The sequence below is a fragment of the Camelus bactrianus genome, chromosome 17 (assembly GCF_048773025.1).
Source record: "Camelus bactrianus isolate YW-2024 breed Bactrian camel chromosome 17, ASM4877302v1, whole genome shotgun sequence".
Lineage (NCBI taxonomy): Eukaryota > Metazoa > Chordata > Mammalia > Artiodactyla > Camelidae > Camelus > Camelus bactrianus.
The window spans coordinates 1600771-1621414 of record NC_133555.1 but is presented as its reverse complement, the minus strand read 5'-3'; the positions used below and the strand labels follow the sequence as shown (position 1 = coordinate 1621414).

General features: G+C 52.2%; 1 protein-coding gene and 1 long non-coding RNA gene across 2 annotated transcripts in view; one reads left to right on the top strand and one right to left on the bottom strand.

Moving 5' to 3' along the window:
• The window catches only part of RAB7A (RAB7A, member RAS oncogene family), a 54874-nt gene extending 54293 nt beyond the window's left edge, over positions 1-581 (bottom strand). Inside the window, exon 1 of the mRNA XM_074344211.1 lies at positions 377-581. The gene's annotated coding sequence lies outside the window, so the exon portion shown is untranslated. The remainder of the gene's footprint in view (positions 1-376) is intronic.
• A 3837-nt stretch (positions 582-4418) lies between these two features.
• On the top strand, positions 4419-8366 carry LOC123618744 (uncharacterized). Its single transcript, XR_006727214.2, has 2 exons — positions 4419-7971; positions 8054-8366. It is a non-coding gene; the product is annotated as an uncharacterized LOC123618744 (long non-coding RNA).
• The last annotated feature ends 12278 nt before the right edge of the window (positions 8367-20644 follow it).

The window sequence follows — 20644 nt, the reverse complement described above, 5'->3', positions numbered from 1 at the left end:
CGTCGGGAGCCTCTCACCCGGCCCGGGTCAGGCCGCTCGGCCCTGGGCCCGCGCCGGGCCGGGGTGGGGTGGGCGGCGCCCCCGACGCAGGCCGGCCGGCCCCCGCCCTCGGGTCGCCGCCGCAGCGCCCGCGCCCCCAGGCCGGGCCGCCCTCGCGGGTCTCGGGCCGGGCGCCACCGGGAAGCAGCCGAGCGCGGCCGAGGTCACACCCGCGACCTCTGACCCCCGCGCGGGCGCGGCCGGCCTGCGCCGGGCCCTGCGCGCCGCGGAGCCTCCCCGCCAGGCCAGGCTGGGCCCGAGCTGCCCGAGACGCGGACGGCGCGCGCGCCGGCAGCCGAGGGGCCGCGGAGGGGGATGGGGCCAGGCCGCCGCTTACCGCGGCCGCTCCGCTGGGGCTCCGGACCGGGCGCGTCGCGAGGGCTCCGTCGAGGACGAGGCGCAGGGAGGACGGGGGCGGAGCGAAGTCCGAGTTCTGTCTCCAGCGGGCTTCCCGGCCTGTCCAAGCCTCCAACGCCGCCGCTACCGCCGCCTCGGGCTTTATGGCCAAGACTCCGGCTCCGCTCCCACTTCCGCCACCGCCGCCGCCCCGAACGGAAGTACCTGTCACGAGACGCCCGACGCCAGGGGTGCGGGGGAGGAGCCCCGCCTCGGCCGTGCGTCACGTTCCGCCGCCTGGGACCGCGCCCGGGTCACGTGGTACAAACATGTCTGCGCCCAGTGGTTGCCGCCATCTTTGCGGCCCTGCCAGGAGCAGGGTGGCGCCATGTTGGACACTCCGACCGACGTCCCAGCCGCTGAGTTTAGAATCACAGGAGAAGCGATCATTGAACCTGTAGAGCCCTAAGGAGGGTGAGGCGCCCTACCAAGTTCACCCCAACACATTGAGGTCTACTCAGAACTTTACCTCCGTCTTCAACATGCTCTTCTCATAGCCCTTTCCTATCTTGGTTCACGCAAGCTTCGTTCTTTCGGCTGCTGGATCCAAAACCTTTAGAATCATTCATTTCTTGCAGTGGGTTGAATAGTGACCCCCGAAAAAGATATGTCCACACCCTAGAACCTGGGGATGTGACCTGATTTGGAAAAAGGGCATTTGAAGGGGTAGTTGAGATTCTACAGATGAGAGCAACCTGGGTTACCCAGGGGAGCCCAGATCCAGTGACAGGTGGGCTCACCAGAGGCCGACCGAGCGCAGACACAGAGCAGAGCAGCGCCCGGGAGGGCGGGCGAGCAGCCACACCCACAGAAGGCCAAACAAACAAACAAACGAACAGGCCGGGCTGGTGGGCGGGGTGGCAGGCTTTGATTTCCGGCTTTTGTGATTGACAGTACGTTTCCGTTGCTTGAAGCCACCAACCTTGTGGTGATCTGCTACAGCAGTTCTAGGAAACTAACTCAACTCCCCTTCTCTCTCTCCTACCCCTCATCCTTGGCCTCAAGAGACCCCGAATGGGACTTCCTACCCTCTCTGCTGCTCCCACCTGGTCTGAACCTCCATGGCTTCTCCCCTGGACCATGGCAACGACCTTGGATTCCTGCTCCCACCTCATTCCCTGTCTAGACTCAACGCAGCAGCCAGAGCAATCCTATAAAAATGTCAGACCATGTCATTCTCCCACTCAAGCTATTCCCATAGGTAAGAATAAAAACTAAAGGCTTTACAACCAATAGGTCCTATCCCGTCTGACCCCTAAATACTTCTCCAACCTCATCTCCTTCTAATGTCCCCTGTGGTCAGTCTGCTCAAACTACACTAGTTGACAGCAAGAGAAGGGACACATCTAACTAAAGCTTCTGCAGTTGTAGTTCTGTCTGGACAACTCTGCTCGCAGATATCTGTACGGCCACTCCCTCACTTTCCTCGGGTCTTGACTTCACTGTCATCTTATAAGTAAAAATGGCCTTCCCTCTTTACAACTGAAGTTCCCCTTCCTATCACTCTAGACACAAAACACTCACTTGCCATCTCCCTTCCTGTTTTTGGGGGTTTTTATACTGCGTACTTATTTGTGCATCATCCAGCTCCCCAACTAGAACGGCGATCCCATAAAGGCAAGGATTTTATCTGCCTCATCCGTGTCAGATTCTCAGCTCCTGCAACAGTGCTGAGGCACAGTAGGTGCTCAGTGAGTAACATTCACAAAGCGTTCAGGGCAATGGAAATTGGAAATGGTCTGAGGCCATGAATTATGGTAATTCTGCCCCACTCTGCAGCCATTCAAAATGCCAAGCTTAAGGATAAACAACTAGAGAACACAGAAAAAGGCAGAGCACACAAATAAAAAGAGACCTGTGAACCCCTGGCTTTCTAAGCAGCAGACTGAGAAGACTACTCAGATGCAAACATGAGCTACTTCCTATGGAAAAGAAAGGACAGCTCAGAAGAAACCCACCATCCAAGAAGCTGGAGTCCGGAGCTGCAGAGGGTCCTTCCCGAGGAGGCGGCCTGGGCCCTCGTCAGAGGCCCAGCAGCACGAGCTTAACTGGACTGCAGAATTGCTGCGACCCAGGGTAGCCACGTCACTCCTGTTCTCCCCCTTGCGAGAGAAGTGTTTGCTTCGGTTATCTTATGCTTGTCCACTTTATTTTGGGGGCTGTGGAGAGCAGAAAACATTTCTGCAGCTCACAGTTCTTCAGATCAAGAGGAACAGGTCTCGAGAAGCTGTTCATGCGGAATCGTAGGGGCTTCGTCTTCTGAGGAGCTCCGTTTGCACCTGAACCTGATTTACATGATAAGATCCGTTAGGAGCCAGTGATGTACTGAGATAAGACTTTTAGGGTCTTTGGGAGAAGGTGGGGGTATATTTTGCACAAAGGAGAAATAGAAATAATTTGTGTCCAGAAGGTAGACTGTGGTAAGTTAAAGAAAGCAGTAAATTCTTTGTTCCTCCTTCCTTTGAGATGTGGCACCTACTTCCCTTCCTTTTGAGTTTGGGTTGACCTTACTGACTTGTTTGAGTGTAGCATGTGGAATACAGCAGCAGTCCTCGGCTGGATCTTAAGAAGCCTTGCAGCTTTCACCTGGACCTCCTGAAACGCTTAGGCCGCAAGAGCCTCCGAAGCCAGCCTCCGTGCTGTGAGGCTCCCAAATCCCACGCAGGTATTCTTCCCCACGCCTCCAGCTGGGCCCCCAGTGGGCAGCCGGCATCAACTGCCGGCCACGGAACCGAGTCATTGCAGATGTCCAGGCACATTAAACTTCAATGACTGCAGCTCCAACTAAAAACGGAAAGCGGATTGCAGTTACACAAGAGGGCCGTGGGGACGGGGGCCCTCTTCCACCGTCATCCTTCCTGTGCCGTGGACTGAAGCCCTCCTATGGCTCCATCCTGACGTCCTGCCCTTACCTGGCCAGCACACGTCCGTCCCTGCATGCACTTCACATCCCCTTGGAACAGCCTTCAAGGCCCTACATCACTGGCCTTTGTATCTTTCATTTATTTACTCATTCAACAAACGTAGCCTGAGCACTTACTGAGTGGCAGGCACTGTTCCGCACACTGGAGACGGAATGCTGAACAAAACAAAGACTCCTGCTCTCATGTAACCGACATTCCAGTGGCAGACACAGAAAACAGTCCACAGAAATGAGTGGAAGTCCAGTATATTAGATGGCGGTAAGTGTGAGGAGAGAAACAAAGCAGGGGAGGGGGTGGCCTGGCTCCCCCGAGGAAGCCGGTCCTGCCTGGGGGCCTGCCTCCTGCTCCCAAGCACGTCCTGCTCCTTCCTGCCCCTGCCCGGCGAGCTCCTCTGTCCCGGACAGGGCTCCCGCCCCAGTTCTGAAGACCCTCCTGTGGTCGGACCCCTCTCACCACTGAGCTTAACCCAGTGACGCTGCAGGGAGCCCCTCCTGGTCACCCAGTGATTCTCTGTCCTGTAACCTTGTTACATTGTAAGGTTTTCTCCATATCACCTGAAAAAGGATCCTCTGTAATTATTTGTTCACTTTGCTTAATCATTTGAACAATTATTTGTTTATGTGTTCTGGGGGAAATTCTCCCTCCTCCTAGAATTTCACTGCATGAGAACAGAGACCGTGTCCACCTGGTTTGCTGCTGTGATTCCAATGCTGGGAAGGGTCCCTGAGACAGGACAGACACTCCGTGGACACTTACCGCCTCTCCCCCCACTCACGTGGGAGCCCCCCTGTCCTCCGAGGCTGGTCTCCTCGCAAGAGTAGACTAGAAACACAGTCGCAGCCCCGCGCTCAGGAAGGCCGTGCCACCTGCTGAGACAGAGCGCCCCGAGCGCATCAGAGCTCAAACACGGAAGCAGGCGGCTGCCCTCCACACGCTGACCCGGGCGCTGGGCTCCTTCTGCCTTGTGGCCGCACCACTCCCAAGGGGCCTGTCATCGTCTGGACAGACCTGGCAGCAGGGGAAGAGCTCTGTGGAGGCGGCACACCTGCTTCTCTAATGCTTTGGTGTGGAACCGACACACGGCACTTCCGCTCACATGACTTTGGCAAGGGTTAGTCACACTGCACACCTGGATGCCAGAGGACCCACCAAACAGGCACCAGGCTAGGCAACAGCTGTGTGCTGTGGAAGGGGGGTAGGGTGGACTCTGGTGGGGAGCCCTCTGCCTCGGCCACAGATACCACGTAAGTGCTAGATGAAGGGTGACCCAGGAGAAACACCTGAGGTACCAGAGTAGTCAAGGAGGGCTTCCCAGAGGAGGCGGTGCTGCGGTGACTCATGAAGGACGATTAGGAACCTGCTGGGCCAAGGGAGAGGAGGGTTGATGCCAGCGGGGGACGACTGCGTGCAAAGTTTTAGAGGAAGGAGAGAGCATGTCGTAACTCATTCCTGAAATTGCTGGCGGTTTAGCGTCCCTGGAGCGCTGAGCTAGAGGAAGCAGGCGCGGTGGGGGCCACGCGGAAGGACCAGGTCGTGGTGTGCCGCGAGGGCCTCTGATCCAGGTGTTGGTGGGGCCTTTTCCCATTCTTTGGGTACTGACAATCAAGATCCCAAACTGAGGGCAAAGAGTGTGGAGAGCCTCACATTTAAGGGTGATCAGGACGTCTGCTAAGACCCAGGCAAGAACAGGCCCAGCCTGGAGCGCTCAGGGAAGTGGCAGGACCGGCCCCACCACCACCACTTGCCCTCCTCCCCACCCCACTCGAGCAGAAGCGTGGGGACAGGCGGGAGGGAACACATGCAGTCACAGGCCCGCAGGGGAGCACTGGGCTGCTTCCCCTGCACCTCCCCCGCCGCCGCCAAGGTGAGGGGTTCTGAGACTGACTCTTCCAGCTGGGGTGGGGGCAGCAGGACCCATGAGCGTCTCATTTCCCAGGGGAACCTCCCAGTCCGCAGCAGGCGTGCAGATCCCGCCCTCTGCCTCGCTGGGCAGGGATGGGGAGGGACTGAAAGACAAGAGGCCGCAGCGACTGCCTGCACACCCACTGGGGTGAGGCCACCGGGCAGGCCTTTCCCAGAGTCAAGGGCTCGCTCCGAGGGGCAGTGACCTACTGCTGCAAGCCAGACGCCCCACGTTTAGTGCCGTCAACCGATCACTACCGAAGACCTCACGATTCCTGCGGGCCGGTGGTCACACAGAAGAGACCGTGCAGGACTTAGCTCTGCCCCGGTGTCTGGGGGCTCAGTGGAGAGACACAAAGGCTGGGAGCTAGAATCACCTGAAGGCGGCCTGGGGCCCGAGAATCTGTCCCAAGGCGGCTCACCACGCTGCTGGCCAGCCTGCTGACCAACTAGCTTCTCTCCAGGTGGGCTGAGCGTTGCGTGACATGGCAGTGGCTCCCCTGAGGAAACAGCCCAAAGGGGCCAAGGCAGACGCTGTGATTCTGATACGACGGAGTGTCAGGAAACACCATCACCTCTGCAGGACTGGGCTGGTCCCAACGCTCAGCTCCGAGCCGGTGCACAAGGAGACCACGGGAGGACATGAATGCCGGGCGGAAAGGACTACCGGGGCCAACACGGAGGCCAGACGCCATGGCGCTCTCGTTGGCTCCTCACCAGGAGGGCTGGCTGGGAACGGGGGCACCTGAAGGGGAGAAGGGGTATAGCCCCAGTAGGGACTGAAGGGGCAGAGAGTTCAAGCCTGAGTCAGATGTCTCTTTTCAAGGTTCTGGGCCATGGGATGCAGGCCCCACAGAGGGTGTCAGTGGTCAGCACACAGCCAGAGAAGCAGCCAGGACCCTGTGTCCACTGGAAAGAGATGACCCTCTCCCCACTCTCTCCAGCTTGTGGGTCTGTTTCTAGACTCTGCCCTGCTCCATTGATCTGTCTGCCTGCTTTATGCCAACGCCACACTGGGCGGCCTGCACTCACACTGCAGGCCCAGGCATCTGGCAGTGTGACCCCGCCAACTTTCTCACTCCTCTCCTGGATGGCCGTGGCTGTCACTGGCCCTTTGCGTGTCCATATAAATTTTAGAATCAACTTGTCAATTTCCACCAAAAAATTCTGCTAGACTATAGACTGGAATTGCATGGCATTTATAATCCACTTGGGGAGAATTTTATTGAGTTGTAACCTAATCATTTGAATACTTTTCCCTATGTATGGTACACCTCAAAAATACTGAGTGTCATTAAGAAATCTGCTGCCCACAGCATACTTCATATTTGTATCACAAGACATTGAGATTCTTCCTCCAATTAACACTAAATTTTCAGAAAGATTTTTTACACTTTTTCTTAGGGGTCTGTGTTCCCTCAACGTCCACTGCGTGCATTCCACCTTCATTATTCTGTGACATATCCCATGCCACCAGCACTGCTATTTATGGAGAGGGAGTTGATTTAAAATTTTTTTAAACTTTTTTTTAAAGAAAACTTTGTATCAACATCATAAAGGAATGACGGTCTCTCCTGCACACACAGAAGCTAACGGGAAAGTGAGCAGAGTAAGGAGAACCATGATTACTGAATTACGGCTGCTGAAGGCTCGAGGGAAGCCTGCTCTTTGCTGCAAGTGTGGGAGAGATGAAGAGACACACCGCTGTCGCCCCTGGAGCCTCTCCTTGGAGCAGGCAGGAGGAGCGGAAATGACTGCAACAGGAATCGTGCTGTGGCTTCCCTTTCTGGGAGCTCGCTGCAGAGCCACACGCAGCTGCAGGAGACAAGCCAGCGAGAGCCCTTGTCCACTTTGCTCGGCCTCCCCGCGCGGTGACGTTCTGCAGAGCTGCAGCTGCGCGAGGCTGACGCTGGTCTTGCCCAGAGCCCCTGGGTTTATCGTCCTCCTTTCCGTGCATGTGTGCGTGTGTGCGCTAAGTGCTACGTGACTTGACCCCCTGCAGGTCAGGGTGTCCACCAGCACAGGCTGCGTGTTTTTAATGGTACATCTTGTTCCAAGCCTTCCTCTCTCAGGAACATGGGCTGGTGGCACCGGCCGCCACCGACGGGCATGTCACCTGCCACCGTGTCACACGGTGTGGGTGTGGAGACCCACGCTCTGCCTCCCACAGCCTCCACCCGGATGTGAAACACGCCGCCTGTCACACGGTCACAATAGCCTCACTGAGGCAGGGACGCATGATCTTACTAGGTCCCGGGAAGGAGGGGAATCTGAGTGCTAGTGAACAGCCCTGAACACGGAGACAGCATTTGGACGTTAGTGAGCATCATCACACTGTTCACCCCTCTCTCTCCCGCTGTGTGCACTGGCGAGCACCCTAAAAGGCCAGGTCTCTAATCCATTCTTGGAACAGTTACGTAAAACTTTCAAAATAACCTGATATTGGTATTCCCCACTTTTCAAAAGTTCAGTTTACGCCACTTTCCTTTTACGAAAGACCTACGTTAGTACCTGTTTTCACTAACCGAAAGAAATCCAAAGAGGATTTTCACTTTTACGAAAAAACACACAAAGCGAAAACCGCGTCCAGCGTTCGCTTTGCAGCAAGCTGTCACGGAGGCAGCTCCCCCTGGGCAGCCGGGGGCCTCGCCAAGCTCCTGCCCTGGGAACCAAATGGCATCTCAACATCAAGCGGCCCGCGCTCTGACCTGTGAGCATCTCTTCCTGATTTATTTTGTGCATCTGTGAGCAACATGTGTCCTAAGGTAACTGCTTCTTCCCTTTACTCTCAGAGCGCTTTCGTTCGGATAGCGGGGGAAAGCTGTATGATGAAGCTGGCCCTGGGAGAAGGTGACTCTGGAGACACCTCTGGTGTGGGACAGGTGTGTCACCGCCCTCTGCGCTTCCAGTGAACCAGGCTCCAGGCTCCACCCTTCGGGCTCCTCATCCTCTCCTAGGTTCCTCCTTCTCCATCCCAGCCCCCGACCTCTGCACCCCAAAGAACTCCAAAGAACTGCTTTGAGTTTTCCTTTCCAGGCCTTGTCCAAACGCAGATGGAACTTTCATGCAATAATAATAATAATAACAATCATAGTATACACACAATTTTTATATTGCTTATTTTACCTAACATTACACCTGAGGCATTCATGCTACCACAGTCCCGAAGCATCTAGAATTAGCCACCACTTTCGCTTTCTCCCTGGTTGTGTAAACAACATATGCTCACGCCTGAACATTTTAGAAAAATCAGGACTCCCAAATGGGAAAATACGGTACCAACAGCCTCCCACTCAGAGACAACTGGCAAAATGTATAATATCCATCATTCATGTTTTTGGTCTACGTTTGATATAACACACCGTATTAGTTAACTTTAGAAAACAGCAAAATTACCTTAAAACTTAGTAGCCAAAACAACAAGCATTTACTATCTTGTGGTTTCTGTGGGTCAGGAGTCTAGGAGTAACTTAGCTGTGTGTGTCTGCCTGCAGTTAACCTGCTGGCTGAAGCTCGGGTCACCTCCAGGCTTGACTGGGGAAGGCTCCACCTTGACTCTGACTCTTGTGGCTGCTGGCTGGCCGTCGGTCTGCACTGGCACCTGGGGACAGCAGCTCCTCCCTCACGGGATCTCCACAGAGCGGCCAGGGCGAGGCAGCCGCTTCCCCAGAGCGAGGGGTGCGTGCCAGGGAGGGGCGGTGGAGAGGCTCCAGGGAGGAAGCTACCATCTTTTCACAACGTAATCTCAGAAGTGGCACCCCAGCCCGTCTGCAGCCCTGTTTGCTGCGAGTGAACCACTGAGCCTGGCGGCACCGTGGGGGAAGGGACACGAGGGGATGAAAACCACTGGGGTCATTTCAGAGGCTGCCTCCCTACTGCTTATATGAAACATTATGTAACCTACTCGTTTATTACTTGAGACATAGTTCATACTCCACAAAATTTACCATTCACCGACTTCAGAGTGGTTTTTCAGCACAGTCACAGGGTTGTGGAAATACCATCACTTATCCCAGAATATCTTCATCTCCCCGTGAAGAAACTCTGCCAACAGCAGTCGCTCCCCACGCCCTCCTCCCAGTGCCCAGAGATCGCGGGCCTACTTATGTCTCTGTGGGTTTGCCTGTTCTGGGGGCTGCACAGAAATGGGTACATGCAGCACCTGGATGTTGCAAATACGTGCGCATGTGAATTGCATACACTGGGTGGCCTTTCCTCTTTGGCTTCTTAGCAATAATGCTTTCAAGGTTCAGCCACATTGTAGTGTGTGTCAGTACTCACTCCTTTTTACAGCCGCAAAGAGACTCCACAGTGTGGACGGACCGCTTTCTGTCCACTCAGTCATCAACTGATGGACGTGGGCTGCCCCTCCTTTGGCTGCTAGGAACGTGCTGCTGTCAGTGTTCATGGACGGGCTTTTGTCAACAGGTGTTTTCAGTCCTCTTGGGTATGAAGTTGGCTGCTCACATGGTAACGCTACATTTAACTTTTTGAGGAGCTGGTAAACTATTTGCCAAAGATGCTGCATCATTTTACGCTCCCACCAGCAACATACGAGAGTTCTGATTTCCTGATATCCTGGTCAACATTCTTCACTGGTCTTTTTGTGTGTGTGTGCGTGTCTGTAGTTGTCCTAGTGGATGTGAAATGGTTTCTCGTTGTGGTTTTGATTTCCATTTTCCTAACAGCTGATGAAGCCATGTATATTTTCATGTGCTTATTCACTTTTGAATACCTTCTTGGGACAAAAAACATTCAAATCGTTTGTCCACTTTTCAATTAGGTTGTCTTTTTATTATTGAGTTGTAAGTGTTCTTTATATATTCTGGGTAATAGATCCTTAGCAGATAAATGATTTGCAAATATTTTCTCCCATTCTGTGGGTTGTTTTTTTTATTTTACTTTCTTGACAGTGTTCTCTGACATACAAAAGTTTCAAATTTTGATGACGTCCAATTTATTTTTTCCTTGGTTGCTTGTGGTTTAGACGTCATAGCTAAGAAAACACTGTGTACTCCAAGGTCATAAAAACTGAACACTTCTGTTTTCTTCTAAACGTTTTATAGTTTTAGTGGTTACATTTAGGTCTTTAATCCGTTTGAACTAGTTTTTGTACATGGTATGATTAGGGATCCAACATCATTCTTTGGCAGTGGTCCTAGAACTGTTTGTTGAAGAGACTGCTCTGCCCCCATGAAACGGGCTTGGCACCCCTGTTGAAATCAATTGCCGGTAGACGTGTGGGTTTATTTCTGGACTCTCTAATCTACTCCATCGATCCACATGTCTATCCTGATACCAGAACTACGTTGTCTGGGTTACTACTGTTACTTTGTAATAACCTTTGAAATTGGGGAGTGTGAGGTCCTCCAACTCTGTCCTTCTTTTCCAAGATTGCTTTGACTATTCTTGCATTTCCATATGAATATTAGGACCAGCTTGTCAATATCTGAAAAAAAAGGCAGTTGGATGTTGACAGGGGTTGCACTGCATCTGTAGATCAATCTGGAGGGTTGTCACCTTAACAATATTAAGTCTTCCAATCTATGAACATAGGCTGTCTTTTCATTTATTTACACCTTCTTTAATTTCTTTCAACGTTTTGAACTTTTCAGTGTACAAATCTTGTGCTTCTTCTGTTAAATTTATTCCAAAATATTTCACCTTTTTCAATCTATTAAAAATGGAATTGTTTTCTTATTATCATTTTCAGATTCTTTATTGCTAGTGTAGAGCCATGGAACTATTTTTTCTTTTTGTATGTTTATCTTCTAACTCGCAACCATGCCGAGCTTGTTTATTAGCGCTAATTCTGTGTGTATTTATTCCTTAGGACTTTCAATATGCGAGACCATGTCATCTTTCTTTCCACTCTGAATGGCTTTTATTTCCTTTTCCGGCCTAACTGCCCTGGCAAGAACTTCCAGAACAATGTTGAACGGAAGTAATGAAACCAGACAGCTTTGTCTTATTACTGATCTTGGGGGAAAACCTCTCATTCTTTCAGCATTAAGTACACTGTTAGCCGCAGGCTTTTCTTAGATGCCTTGTCAAGTTGAGGAAGCACTCTTCTATTCTTACTTTGCTAAGCTTTGTTTTTTATTTTTTTAATCACAGAGTGTTGGATTTTGTCAAAGGCTTTTTCTGCATCTATTGAGATGCTCGTGAGCTTTTTTTCCCCCTATTTTGTTCTGTTAATATGGTCTAGCACATTACTTGACTTTCATATGTTGGGCAAGCTTTGCATCCTGGGATAAATCCCGGTTGGTCACGGCGTATCATCTTTTTTATAGGCTGCTGGATTCAGTTTGCTAGTATTTTGCTGAGGATTTCTGCGTCTACAATCACAAAAGATACTGGTCTATGGTTTTCTTTTCTTGTGATGTCTTTGTCTCGTTTTGGTGTCAGGATAATACTGACCTCAGAGAATGAGTGGAGAAGTGTTCCCGTATTTTTTTGTTGTTGAAACCTGGATATTTTAAATAACTGAATGTGCAGCTCTCGAAACAAGACGCCCTCCCTTCCCAAGGTCTGTCAGTCACGGCTGCTTGTTGCAGTAGCTCTTTGCTAAGTAACCGTCCTGAACTAACTCTGCAGCATCTGTGTTCTTTATCATGTAAGGGCACTGAAGTCCCTGTTCAGTTAGCTTACTGGTCAGCTATGACAGGACAAAGATTTCTTTAAATGCCTGGAACAAATGCATCTCCCCGTCTTTGCCAAAGGGCCCTGAGTGTGTGCCAGGACAGGTCTCCAGTGCACAGGGAGGCATTCGCAACCCCACCTCAGCCTCCGCCTGCCGCCCGTGCAGTGCTCCAGGGGCCGCCAGAGGGGAGAACCTAGGGCCGTCTCAGTGCTTCTCTGCGCAAGTGCATGCAGACTTACATGCGCGCACAGCCTCCTAGCTTTCCTGGGTCGTGTCACAGCCTGCAGAGCCTGGTGGACATCTACTCCTCAACTTTTCCTTCAGCTTTGTTTTTGCTTTTGTTTTTGTTTTATGCCTATTGTTTGTCCCAACTCTTATCTGCTGCCTCTAGCAATCACATAGTTAAAACACTTGCCTTGAATTGTTTTTTTTTTTTTAATGTCCCCTAGAGAGATTTTTCACACTAGGTGAACTCCACGTCAGGCCAAACACAAGCAGCCTCGCAGTGGAGGGTTTCCGTGGAACCACCAGCCAGGGCAGCGGAGCGCAGCCACTCGGGGCCTCAGGGGCTCTCGCTCACGGCGCCTCCCCGCTGGCGGGCCTGCGGCGACGGAACGCACGTGGTTGCTCCTGAGGCGACCGTGCACCTGAGGACAGACGAGGAGTCTACAGCAAGTTAAAGTGTCAGAAAGCTCACTGCCCACCCTCATTCTTGAATAAATCTTCTCCAGGTTGCTGCAAGCCTTTGGCTAATTCCCACACTTCTCAAAAAGTTCACTCTGAAAACTTCTGCCCGTTTCCGGTTGACCTTGTGAAGGAGACGGTTTTTGGAATCCTTACACTGCCATTTTCACTGGTTTCACTCATACCTACTTGTGCCTTAAATTAGAAAATAAACCTTGAACTTTTCAAATAGGACTCATTATTCCAAAGCACGGTCAGCATTCCACTCCGTGAACACGTTGCTGTTTCTCTGGCCGCCACCTCCCAGCCGGCAGACGCTGGGCGGTGGAAGGCTCCAGGCAGGTGCAGGAGCCGCCTGCACAGATCTCCTCCCAGTTCCCTGTGCAGGAACATTCCATCGGTAGCTTAAAACCAGCCACGGCGGAAATGCTCACACCCCAGAAACTGGTAGAATTACAGAATGTTCTTCCCACCCCCCCGCCGGCAGGGTTCTGCTAAGCGTTTAAGTGCACATCACTGGGGGCGGGGGCCAAAACAGGACCTCCCCGCTTTATTAATTTGCGTGTGTCCTCGAGACTCAGCAGGAGGCCTCGCACGCAGCAGGGGATCAGGGTTTTTTGTTCTTTTCGGCACACGCTCCCTGACGTGGTTGTAGTCCCAATCTGAGCCTTGTTTCATCATCTTTCTTGATTTAGCATACGTTCAAAGCATATTACACACTGACACATAATTGTCATGATTTTAATGGCTGCAATTTTCCTCTGACTGAATGAGTCATTATTTCTTTACTCCTTCCCATGCTGACTTACTAGCAGGTTATTTCCGGTATTCCACGGCGACGGACATCTCTGTGTAACGAGTTTTCTGTGTCTCGCTGGAACTCCTCTAAAGCTGGGAACATGCTACCTTGCCAAAAGGACACCTGAGACAGAGTGAAAAACACGTATGACCTCCCAGATCACGAATTCGTGTCCATAGCGAGTGTCTTTTCTGGGCCCACGTCCTGTTACAGGGACTCAGGAAGAACACGGGCCTGCATCACACATTCACAAGCAGGTCCTACACCAGAATTTCAACGCGGTCTCCAAACTAAGTTGTACTGCGCGACAGTGGTGTTCATCAGGTATTCCCACGGCTGCAAACCGGGAATGATCAGCGTGTACTTCCAGCTGCTCTAACAGAGAAACAAAACACTCGGGCATCTGAGAGAAGTTTCTCACTCATCTATTAACAGCCCAGCTTTGCAATATCAGGGAGCCAGGCCCCACTGTCCCGGGTACGGCCCAGTCTGCATGACCCAGCGTGGCTGACCGCCTTCTGGAAGTAACAGGAATGCCTCTTCCCTTCTAGGACACCTGAAGTTAGTTACACACAGCAACTGGGTCCCACATCCTACAGGCCAGACTTAATGATATGGCCACACACAGCTGCAAGGGAGTCTGAGAAATGTGCATTTGACCTGGTTGACCATAAATGCAGCTAAAATTGAAGGTCACGATACCATGAAAAGTAGAGAATTGATATGGGGCAAAATTAGCATTCTCTCCTACAGTTTCCAATACAATTTTTAAAATGAATTAATACTTTTTTTGAGGGGGGAGATATTTGGGTTTTTATCTATTTTTAATGGCAGCACTGGGGATTGAACCCAGGACCTCATGTGTGCTAAGCACGTGCTCTACCACTGAGCTCTACCCTCCCCTTGAATTAATACTTTTTTATGTTCTACAGGTTTGTGTATTTAAATTTTTTTCTATATTTGTTTTGAAAATATCCCAGTTACCTTGCATCATCATTTTTATGTTTAAAGCACAAGGCTGGCAAATTTAAACCTTTAAACTGTACCAGAAAATTTGCTCCCATTTCAGTCGCCTGCTTTTATGCCAGGAACTAAAAGGAATTGGCTCAGACCTTGCTCAGATGTGTAAAGAAAGACAGATGAGACCCTGTATCTGCCTTCTTGGTCTAGTATGGGAGACAAACTGTAAATAAATCCTCACAGAAGGAATACACAAAAAGCTACGGAAGCCTAGAGCAAGACTTGCCCCAGGAGCTAAGAGAAAGCTTCTAAGAGGAGGAAATCCAAATTCAGCAAGAAAGAGCATCCAGACAAAGGGAACGCCTCGAGCAAAGGCACTGAACGCTGGAGGGACCCCAGCAACGCAACTGAACAGGAGGTGGATGAGCAGCTGGAGAAGAGGCTGGGCCGGGGCCCTGCGGAGGAAGACGCCTTCTCTGTGCGACCAGGGAGGGGATGGCCAGCTGGCGGTCATCCCCCGTTTCCAGCTCCTGTGTGCCTTCACGTGCTGCAGAGGCGCCACCACCTTTCCCTGCCCTCCTTGCAGCTGGAGTTCTGGGTGAGCGTTGGCTCCGCCGGCAAGTGCACTGATGCAGCCAGGAGTGAGGCAGGGCCGTCCTTCTGGGCTCTGGCTGCTGCTGCTGCTGGCTGGGCTGGCACAGCCAGGGAGACGCTGGGGTTCAGCAGCGACTCAGCTTTGCGGGAGCTAAAGGAGATTAGGAGAGCGGTGCCGCCGAGGCAAAGGCTCCCTTGCACTTGGATCACAGCCACTGGGACAGCCTCCTGAAACCCGTCTCCTAATTGTGGGAGAGGCTGCAGCTCCCTTGGGAGGCCAGCTCGTCTCTGTTCTGGGGGCATTCTTGGAGGTCCGTTGAGAGCTACTCCTCGAGGCCCTCTGATGACTCTGTAGCATCTAATTCCCTGAATTAATCCCTTTCTGATTAAAATTGCCTCTGTTTCCCCTAACTGCACCCTGCAGTTGGGACTGGCTATTCAGCCTCACTCCACCTACAGCGCGGCTCAAGCCCAGGCTCTGGCTCACATCCTGGAGAGCCTGCGCCGTTACTGCCGCAGAAGCAACACGACCACCCCCGGCCAGAAAGCTCCTGGCCTGGCCCGCCTCAGTGGGGAGCAGTCAGGGCAACCATGAACACAGCCCTTGCTGCAGAGATCCTGCTTCGGACACATCCGCCCTCCCTTCCACGCCCGGAGGTAAGGGCTGTACAACCCCGGCCGAGACTGGGTGTCGGCAGCAACAAGCTGAGTGAGGTAAAACGCCTTTCCTCACAGAGGCTGGGGCCTCTTTCAGCTTCCTACCAACCAAGCCACGGAGGTTACGTCGGAGACCCGGGGGGGGGGCGGGTGTGGAAGCAGAGAGGGGGGCCAGCGCTCCGAAGCCGTCACTGCAGCGCGGCACACCCACGAACACCTTTCATCTTAATCACTGTCTACTTACTTAAGGGAGAGTAGGAAAATATGTGAGATAAACCCAATTTCGTGAGCAGTGTTTCTTCAGGACACGGTGAAAATGCAAACCAATTGGGGGAATTATCAGACATCAGTAAAACTGGCATGAAGACACGGCCACGACCGTGCAGGTGGTGCGTCATGCCTCAGCTGCGGAGATCCCACTGCAAGGTGACATTTAGTCCTCGTGACGGCTGCAGGAGTCGTCTGACGTGTGTCACATCTTTGGAATGGAGGGAGAGGATCAGAGAATTGCAGTGACCTGTCAGGGTCGCCTGGCTGCCGGTGGTGAGGGAGAAGCTGTGACTTACCCCTGGTGGGTGTGGTCCTCGCCCCACTCCCACCCCCGTCTTACTGGTCATATACAGACTGTGAAAGCCACTCTTAGGAATGCCTTTGCAGAAGTGAAACGCTCTTCCAGCCCACTTCCTCCTGGTGGCTGTGGTCATCCACCGGGTCCCGGTTCCCCTCGCATGGGGCTGGTGTGTTGCAGAGAGCTCAGGAGCCGTGCCAGGTCTCTGGCCTGCACGGCCACGCTGGCTGCCTCCTCCAGGGTGCAGGCTGGAAGGAAGCAGCTGCCTGCAGGTTCAGGGGCCTGTCTTGGTCTCTGCTGCTCCTCCTTGGCCTCCTCTCTGGGCTGCAGTCAAAGTCCCAGGGAAATGAGAGGATGTGGAGCTGCGATGGTGTGGGGGCTGGGATGGATGCAGCCTGATCACAGGCTGAGAGCTCCTTCTCAAAACCTAATGGTCCTCAAAAGCCGTGGGCCAGGACTCCAGGGCAGAGCTGTTCCAGGCAGCAAGTGGAAGAGGGGTAAGATCCAAGCGAACCCTGAGGAGCCGGTGGCCATCGGTGTACCTGGGGCTGGAGGCGTCAGCGTTGTCCCTGGGCGCCAGCCAGCAGGGAAGGAGAAGGTCCTCTGGGCATGGCTGCAGCTCACTGCTCTTCTCCCACCCAAACAACTCCCACTTCTTCTGTTTTAGATTCTGAAAACAGTTTGAGACCCATTGCCCTAGCATGTCCTAGGCTGTGGGTTTGAAGAAATGTGTGTGGGGCCTCATTCGGCTGCTGGCTCAGAAGATACCCAGGGCAGAAATGGACGGGAGGGCAGGGCAAACTGACAGCAAGTGATGACCAAGGGGCCTGGGGAACCAGGCGAGCAGGACAGTGGGTCTCAGACACTGGCCTTCACCAAGCCTTCTCCAAAGTGCTTCCCTGTCATTCCTGTCTAGCTTAAAAAATTATATGCTGCTCTCAAAGTATCTCCCCACAATCACTAATTGATTGATTACTAAATAGTTACTTTACAGTGGAAAAACCCAGTGAACTTTCACTTTAACCAAATGATCACACTCAACATTAGCAATACTGGGATATGTAACACCACGGACCTCCTAAGAAGATGAAATGAGACGGACAACATCACATACAGCATTTCTGCCGAAAACGTAAAGCCTGCAAAGGAAACATCAGGCAGACCCAAACGGAGGGACAGTCTACAGAACGGCTGGTCCACACTCAAAAAAGATCAAGGTCGAAGACGCAGAAAGGCAAAGAAATCGTTCCAGGTTAAGAGACTTAAAGTACATGAAACAAAATGCAATGAACACGTGGTCCTGGAACGGACGCTGGACCAGGGGGACAGCCCATGAAGGACAGGACTGGGGCAGCACAAGAACCTGAACAGGGGCCGCAGATCGGAGAACAGGATTGTGCCCAGGTCGGGTTTCCAGATTTTGATAAATGTACCCTGGTTTTGTAACAGAACGCCTCTGTTCTTAGGAAATAAATCCTGAAGTCAGAGGTGAGACACAAAGATACTTCCAATTCACTCCCTAATGATTTTGAGAGAGAGGGAATGATAAAGACAAAAAATTCACCAAAATAATACACGGTGGAGTCAGACGACAGAGTGCAGAGGGCTGGTGAGGCTCCCGCCCACTCGGCGGCCGCCGCCCAGACACGAGCAGCGCCTCTCACAGCTCCCTCGGGCTCGGCATGCGGGGGCCTGGTCTCTTTTTGAAAACACGGTCATAGATTTCATGTTACTCTGCCATTTGATTGTTTAAATAGTTTTTAAAGGTTTTTTTTTTTTTTAATCAAAGCAATACACGCATACGGTTAAAAAGTATTAGTCCTGAAGGGCTTTCATAAAGCCGACTGCCGCACCCCTCCCGCCCCCAGGGCCGCCCCGCAGAGCAGGCAGTCCTCACCCGGGTTCCTCTGCTTCTCACCTCTGTAGCTCTGCACAACACGCTCCCCCTGCTGTTTCTGAGCACATGAATGGGACGCTGACGTCCTGCTCTGCATGAGGATTTAATGCACTCACACCCTGCCTCCTCCACTGTTTGCAAGGGCTTCCCCCACTATTTGTGGTCCTTGTAACCTCAGGTTTTATGGTTTATTTCTTGCTGTATCAACTCTAGACGGTATCTGGGCTCCAGTTTTGTAAGATACGGCCGTCCAGGCACCTGCTCCTCCTCTCCCCACCACCTCGCTTTTTTTGTTCTCTGAGACTAATTTCACACTGTCAAGTTGACGGTGCTTCTGCTGTTCTGTAACCACACCTGTCCTCCTTGCTGGGTCTACAGGTGGACTCTCGAAGTTGAAAAACCAGCAGGTATCGCTGAGAGGGTCAGGACGATAGGACTACTGCCTGCGCAGCTGAGCAGTGAGCTGTGGTCGCATCTCCCTTCTGGGCAGCCTTTGATGTTCCTTGTGTGCAATTTCTTTTACTTAACAGTATGTCAAAGGTCTTCCAATTTTAAAAATTAAGGTAAATTTTTACTGTGGTAAAATATCCATAACACAGCGTCTTTAAGTGCAGAGTTTGGTGCCATTAAGTACATTCTCACTGTTGTGCAACAACCCCTGTCCCTGCTGACCCTGTGCCTCTTCCCTATTCCCACTGAAGCTCTGCTCCACCAAGCACTGGCCCCCAGCCCCAGCCCCAGGGCCCGGTGACCCCGGTCCTACCTCTGTCTCTACGAGTCTGACTCCTCTAGAAAAATGGAACCATACAATATTTGTTCTTTTGTCCTTTTGGCTTGTTTTGCTTAATTTCCTCAAGGTTCATCTATGTTGTAGAGTATGTCAGAATTTCTCTGCTTTTTAAGGATGAATAATATTCAATTGTATGGATAGACAGCGTTTTGGTTTCCATTCGTCACCCACTGGTGGACATTTGGGGTGTTTCCGCCTTTTGCCTACTGTAAATAACACTGCTATGAACACTGGTGTGCAGACACCTGTCTGAGTCCTGCTTCCAGCTCCTTTGGGGACCCGCCCAGAAGTGGAGCTGCCGGGTCACATGGTGACTGTGTGTTTACCTTTCTGAGGGACCACCGTGCTGCTGTCCTCAGCGGCCACACGGCTTCACACCCCCGCCGGCAGTATCCAAGGGTTCCCGTGTCTGTTCTGGTAATTCCTGATGTGTGTGAAGTGTTATCTCACGGCGGTTCTGATCTGCGTTCCCTACTAATCAGTGATGTTGAGCATCTTTTCACGCGTCTACTGGCAGTCTGAATACCTTCTTCGGAGAAGTATCTTTAAGTCCCTTACCCATTCTTTTTAAAATTTATTTTTAAATTGTGGTAAGATGCACATAATGACATTAACTATTTTAGTCAGTTTTAAGTGCACCGCTCAGTGGCGTTAAGCACACTCCTGTCACTGTGCGATTCTCCCCCGTTTCTGCGCCGGGCTGCTTTGTGCTGCTGAATTTCAGCAGTCCTTTATATCGTCTGGGTGTTCGTCCCTTGTCAGACACGTGATATGTGATTTGCGAACATTTCCCCAGCTACAGGCTGCCTTCCTACTCTGTTGACTATATTCGCTATGCGTGGACACTTAAAAGTGTGACGAACTCCAGTTTGTCTATTTTCTCTGTTATTGCCTGTGTCTTGGTGTCACATTCACAACGTCACTGCCGAATCCCACGTCATGAAGCTTTTGCCCCACATCTCGTTCTAAGAGTTTTACAGTTTTAGCTCATACTCTTAGGCCTTTGGTCCACAGAGTGCGGACTCTGCGACTCCTTAAATTAGAGGCATTTTCAGAAAATGTAAACCCTATCACGTCACCCTCCGCTCAGAAATTTGCCCAGGTTTTCATCGTGAATTGAGAATCATCCTCTCGTCCTAGCCTGCGGCGCTCTGCGTAATCTGATTTACACGCCTCTGTTTTCTCCCAGTTCGGGGCACACGGGCCACACCAGGCTGTCCCTCAAACACGCCAAGCACGTGCCCAGCGCGGGGCGCTCCTGCTTGCTGCTCCTTCCTCCAGGAGCGCGCTTCCCGTCACCCCGAGCAGTGACGCTGCTCCTGACCACGCCACCTCCACCCCACGCCACCTGTGCTTTCTGACGAGCACTTACCCCTGCCTGACACGTTACAGACTGTCTGCTCCCTGGGGTCCCCAGGAGAATACGAAGTCTAGGGAGGCAAAGGTCAAGGACACAAGGCTGCTCAGAATGAAGCCTCACGTGGCGGCCAGTGGATGAGAACTTTCTAGGTCGTGTCCTTAGCAGCCAGCGAGCAGGCCCCCCTCCCCCACTGCCTCCACTGGCTGGAGCTGCATGTGGTGGCAGTTTCAGACTGCTTAGATGATGGAACTCCTCAGAGACGGCGAAACAACAAGACAGATGGAACTTGGGCGCCTGACCGTTTCTTGAAACGGAGCTATTGAGAAAGCTTGGATTTTTTTCTTCTGAGAGCGCGCGCACTGTACTGGAAAGAGGGCGCTGCGTGTGACCGACAGACGAAGGCAGCTCAGCAGGCATCCAGCCCACTGCGC